This window comes from Ailuropoda melanoleuca, chromosome 16 (assembly GCF_002007445.2).
Source record: "Ailuropoda melanoleuca isolate Jingjing chromosome 16, ASM200744v2, whole genome shotgun sequence".
Taxonomy (NCBI): Eukaryota; Metazoa; Chordata; class Mammalia; order Carnivora; family Ursidae; genus Ailuropoda; species Ailuropoda melanoleuca.
Genome location: NC_048233.1, coordinates 59,432,267 through 59,438,866, shown reverse-complemented (window position 1 = coordinate 59,438,866; position 6,600 = coordinate 59,432,267). Strand labels below are relative to the sequence as shown.

Below are 6,600 nucleotides of genomic sequence, written 5' to 3'. Positions count from 1 at the left end.
TAAAGGTACAGCATAGGGAATATAGTCAATGGTATTTTAATTGTGTTCTCTGGTGACAGATGGCTGCTACACTTGTGATGAGCGTAGCATAGTACAGAGTTGTTGAATCATCCACTACATTGTACACCTGAAACTAACATTGTATGTCAACTGTACTCCAAGTAATTAAAAAAAAAAAAGGAATCCTAATTCTAGGATGAAATGGCTCACTCAGACAGGATATTTAACAATTATTGTAAGGTAGTCATCCATGTCTATGAGTATCAGCCTTTTTAATAATGTGAACACGTGTATACATGCATCATGAAAATGAAAGTGCATGGAGCTCAGTGAACAAGAATAACCAACAATAAGTGTAAGACAGGAAGACTACTGATGGCATTAAAAGGAAAGGCATTTGGTGTTGATTATGTCCCAAGACACTAAGCTATTGATGATTCTGCACAAACTTCCTGTAGCTCTCACAATAAATGGTTGTTATAAATCCAATTCTGCTTGAAAGAAGAAAATTTCATTCATTTATTCATTCCTTTGTGTTCTCAATATTTTAACCTTGATTACAGAATTTAACCCATTATATTCTACCTTCTCAGAATTTACATTTTATAATGTTTATAATAATAATTTTTGGTTTATAATGTGGCTCTTCAAGAACAAGGGGCACGACTTTTCTTTTACTCTTTCTTTTCTCTTTTACTCTTTTACCCCTAGCACCTAGCAAGTGGATGCTCAAAAGATGTTGAGTAAAATAATAAGTTAATGGTTGTTGCCTGACTTCTACACATCTCAGAATAAAAGACAATCTATGAAACAAATACAGCTTTAAAGGTTAAAATTTAATGGAGGGTTAAATAGAAGGCTAGAACTGTGCAGTTTTAGCCAAATCAACAGTTTCAGCATTTGACCTTGTTCAACATTCACAAATTGAAGTAACCTGTAGGAAGACTGCACACAGATTACAGCTGTGATCCACTTTTCCCAGGCCTAAACAGTGCTGATTCATTCACCACAGTTGGTTTGCAAGTGAAGGAAACAAACTTTTAAGTTAGAGAAATATAAGCAGTCTTAGATCTGGGAGTCATCAGGAAATGTTTAATATTTTAAAGAACTGACTGAAAGTTAAACAGGTTAATGTGACATTTCAAAGGGATTTTGAAATTCAATAGCTTTCTCCAGCAGCTGATGTTTATTCTCTGGTTGTAAGGCAAATGTTGAATTTCTTCAAAGGAACAATGATAGATTCTAGAATAATTAGATAAATTCAATGTTCACTATAGGTTTTTTTTTTCTTCTACATGACCCCTCCCCGTCATGAAAAATATATATGTATATACATAACAGGAAATGGAAAACCATCTGGCTGGCTCTAAAACATGGTTTTCTTCATCATCAAAGGGGTTTCTGTGTGAAAATAATTTTATAGGCAAAGAAGTAGATATGGTGCCATTAAGAAGACAAAAGCAGAATCATAAAGAATATGTGTAAATCTAGAAAGAGGACATATTCATTTTTTTCCCTTAACATATCAGCACTGTGCAGGAACATAAGACGTTTGCCATCATTTAAATGAAAGTTCCATGGATTGGACAGACCCTCTCAAATGGATATTTTCAAATTTGGTTAGAAAGACTAATGAGAAAGACATGTGACCTCTACTTTGATAAATTTGAGGAGCTTACTTTATTGCTTAGAAACTAGATATGTATGGTACAATTGTGCATGTAAAATGATTCATAAATGTTTATTAAGATCATGAAGACCACATTTAGGTGAATCAGTAAACAAAGAAAGTTAAAGAACATATCTTCAGGAATTATTAAACATTTAGGTGAAATAATCCTTAAAAGTCATCTGTTCCAAACCTGTATTGGTTTAATTGTATATAACAGAAATTCAACCTGAAGTGATTTCATTTACAAAAAAAAAAAGGTGATAGGGAAGAGGGAAGGAATACAGTGGCTTAGAGTCCAACAATGGTTGCACATTGGGGCGCCTAGGTGGCTCAGTTGGTGGAGTATGTGACTCTTGATCTCAGGGTTGTGGGTTCAAGCCCCACATTAGGTGTAGAGATCATTTTAAAATAAAACTTTAAAAAATGGGTACCCAACCAAATCATGGAAAGGGCATGGATACAGCTGGGCTTCCAGAACAACTGAGATCTGGAATGAGAATGTTCCCAGGAGTAGCTCTCCAATTCCTGTCACTCTTTTTTTTACATTGTGGGAATGTGTGCTCCTAAGAAGATAGTAATTGGAGAGCTTAAAAGATAGTAATCATAATTAAGAGGTCACCATTGTGCTTACTTCAGCAGCACATACACTAAAATTCAAATGATACAGACGAGATTACTATGGCTCTGGTGCAAGGATGACATGTAAATTTGTGAAATGTTCCATAAAAAAAGTTGAGACCACTAGTAATCCTTAAGGGAACAGTTTCTATAGACGGTTATGGATTGGATAAATGAAAGGCAGGTGAGAAGCTGAAGGTAGTGTAGACTTTTAAGAAGGCAAGTAATGAAAGAAAACAATGATGGGTGTGGTATTTTGGTAAGGAAAACAGTCAAGGAGAGATTTCAGTCCTTGTTGCCTTTTTTTTTTTTTTTTAAGATTTTATTTATTTATTTGATAGAGAAAGCACAGCAGCAGGAGCATAGGGCAGAGGGAGAGGCAGGCTTCCTGCTGAGCAGCTAGCCAGACACAGGGAATCAATCCCAGAACACCCAAGTCCTTGTTTGCTTTTCGCCTAGGGCACTTTTGAGTATGTTTGTAGGCTGAAGAAAGATACCAGTGGAGAACAGATAAAAGACTGGAGGGGCAAGCAAAATTAGTTGAACTGAGTCCCAGAGAAAATAGAAAAGGAGCAAGGTTAATCTCTCCACAGATGTAGGAGTACAAAATAGAGATAAAGGACAAGATTTATAAATGCCAAGATGAAGATAAGGAGGTGGGAATTACATGGATTCAGTTCTTTAGTATCTACTTCTGTGGTGCTGTAGAAAAGGTCATCAACCCATTCTAAGTATAAATAGTTCCCTTACCTTTCACTAGTTATTTTCCCTTTAACATCTGCAACACACATATTTAGTCCTTCTTATTGGCTTTAAAGTGCAGAAGTCAGAAACTTTTTTATATTCCTACAGCAATCTTCTATATCTTATTTCACAAAGTACTCATTTCCTTCCCCCCCCTCAAAATGTATTTTTGAAAAATCTTAATATAAGGATCACATAGGTTGGCTACCTACTGATAAGGAAGTGTAGGAGGACAAATACTTTCTCCAACCTAAATGAAGATCAAATAACTTTAGCAACTGGTTAATTTTTCCCCATTTTGTTTTGTTATAAATGGGAACTCCACAAGAGCAATGACTGTGTTTTATATACCTTGTCAATGTATTGCAAACACTGGGGGTATTAAATAAATAACAAAAGGGGATAAAGTTTCCAAATAATAAAGTTGACTATAACCCAGTCACAACTGCTGCTAGTCAGAGGCTGAGCTTAAAATTACCGAGAATAAAGCATACACATCCTTAATCATGATGTCCAGAAATGTGAGTTACATTTTGGTAATTACAACTTTCAGTTAAGTCATAAATATTTATGGAATATTTTCTATTTGATTCATAGCAACCTGATGAGAAAGTACCAATATTATCCTCATTTTAAAGTGAAATAAATGAGGATTCAAGAGATTAAAGAGCATGCCCAAGTTTGTATATCCAACTAATATATGCAGACCTGGAATTCAAACTTGTTTCCTGAGTTCAAAGCCAAATGGTGTAATTTATACTGCTATACAGACTCCTCCTCAATTTAGCACCTGTAAGAGTTGGATGATAACATTTTTCCTTGTGAAAGAATAAGGAATCATACTATTTGATAGTTTAACAACGCAAATTTTCACCCTGTGCAAGGCAGACAAGTATATTGTCCAAAGCATAAGGATGGAGTTTAATGGACAGAAGCAATTATTCAAGATGGAGCATGTTCTATCGTTTGACTTCACCTTTGTATTTTAGTGCCTGGGCAATGTTATATTTAATAGGGCATAAGCTAATGGTAGAAAACTTGTTCGGTATTTAAGGTAAAGAATTGCTTAAGGAAATATGACATTAGCAAAGAGGCAACCTTCTGCTTTGCATATCAGAGCATTAAATTTTATTTATTTTATTGTCCAACAATTTTGGTAGATTATGGCCAAAAAGTCTGTGAAGAATTTTAAGGTCCATCTAAATAACAGGCATTATGAACTATCACCATTGCATCTTAAATAATTAATTCTACTGAACTTTTTAATGGTTTGGGAAATTTATGCTATAACCAGACTTATAAAAAATAATTTATATTTAAACTTTCTCTTAGTATTCCTGCAGATCATGCTGTGTGTTACCAAACATTAGTTGGAAATAGTAGCTATAAACAGATGAAATTTGAGAAAATAATATAAAAATAGTTATGCTTGTTATACAATCCAGCCTCTTTAGAATATGATGCTGATTTTTTACAAACCATGCTTCATTCAACATCGAACATATGGCATTGTGGTTCTTAGAAAAATATATCTCTATCAAGATTCCTATCACCAAATTTATATTTGTGAGGCACTTCACAAAATTCCCTTTTATTAACACTTACCCCTTTCTATTATAGAGTGTTGCATACACACAACTAATCCATTAGATTAATACAGCAATCACAAAAACTCAATAGAAAAGTAGCTTAATTAGATTAACTACACAATTTTGACCATAAGCAATTTTAGTTAATTTTTATCCATTACAAAGCTTCTAACAGGTAGGACTTGGTTTGTGAGTACATGCTAATATTGCCTCAGATTTCTTTTTCTACAGTAAATTTGAAACATAATGCCACCTCAGTTGGTATAAGAAATTCACATATCAATGTGAACAGAGAAAGGGAAAAGGAGTTTAAAAACAAGAAGAACAAATCAAATACTTCATTTTTAATGTTATCCATTTACTATATAAGTAAAGCAAATATGTTCAGGCCAGGGTCCCACTGAAGGGAGCTGTCTTGTCATCTGTTAAACTAAATATTCTATAAAAATGTGCAAATGGCCCTAAGTAAATTTAAAATATACAGTTTTTTTTTAAAAAAAAAAGATAAAAAGAATATCTAATAAAGGATTAATACCCTAAATATATAAAGAACTTACACAATTCCACACCAAAACAAATAATCCAATTAAGAAATGGGAAGAGAACCTGAATATGCATTTTTCCAAAGAAGATATATAGATGGCCAACAGACACATGAAAAAATGCTCAACATCACTAATCATTAGGGAAACAAATAATCAAAATCACAATGAGATACTACCTTACACCTGTCAGAATGTCCAGTATCAAAAAGACCTGGAATAACAAGTGTTGGCAAGGATGTGGAGAAAAGGAAACCCTCATGAACTATTGGTGGGAATGTAAATTGGTGTAGAAGTAGTATGGAGTTTCCTCAAAAAATTAAAATAGAAATGACACACAACTCAGCAATTCCAGCACTGTGTATTTAGCCTCTCAAAATGAAAACAACTAACTCAAAAAGATATATGCATCTTTATGTTTATTGCAGCATTATTTACAATAGCTAAGCTACGAAAGCAACCCAAGTGTTCATCAACAGATGAATGGATAAATAAGATGTGGTATATGCATACAATGGAATATTACTCACCCATAAAAAGGATGGTATCTTGCTATTTGTGACAATATGGCTGGAACCAGAGGGTATTATGCTAAGTAAAACAAGTCAAAGACAAATAACATATAATTTCACTTTTATGTGGGATCTAAACAACAAAAAAACCAAACAACAACCAAAACCAAACCAAACCAAACCAAAACCAACCCAGAAACAATCATAAATACAGAGAACTGAGTGATTTCCAGAGCGCAGGGGATTAACAAGATGGGTGAATTAGGTAAAGGGGATTAAGAGGTACAGACTACAGTTAAGTCACAGGAATGAAAAGTACAGGGTAGGGAATATAGTCCATAATATTATAATAGTGTCGTAAGGTGACAGATAGTAATTACACTTATCGTGGTGAGCATAGTATAATGTACAGAATTGTGGAATCGCTATGTTGCAAACCTGAAACCAACAGAATATTGTATGTTAACCACACTTCAATTAAAAAAGTCAAAAAATGTCAATCACCTTAAATTGAGTAAATTCATTAATTTAATGGATAATATTGTATAAAATAAAACTATAAAAAAGAAGAGAAATGAAAAGTGTTTTGGATTTCTTCCTAGTCCTAAAAAAAAGTTTATTTATATAAGTAATTTCTACACCCAACATGGGGCTCGAACTCATGACCCCAAGATCAAGAGCTGCATGCCCTTCCAACTGAGCCAGCGAAGAACGCCCCCACCAAAATAGTTTTTAATGTTACGTAATGAATATATATATATATTTTTAATGAAATAAAAGTACAGATATAATTTTTTCATTTGTTGTATATTTTGAATGTTCCATTAAGAACTATCTCATGTTTTGGGATGCCTGGATGACTCAGTCTGTTAAGCATCTGCTTTAGGCTCAGGTCATTTTCCCAGGGTCCTGGGACTGAGTTC

The 6,600-nt window shown here is 33.8% G+C and overlaps 1 non-coding gene across 1 annotated transcript; it reads left to right on the top strand.

Annotated features, from left to right (window-relative positions):
* Positions 1-2,295: 2,295 nt before the first annotated feature.
* LOC117796902 lies at positions 2,296-2,402 on the top strand. Its single transcript, XR_004621598.1, has one exon. It is a non-coding gene; the product is annotated as a U6 spliceosomal RNA (small nuclear RNA).
* Positions 2,403-6,600: the final 4,198 nt, after the last annotated feature.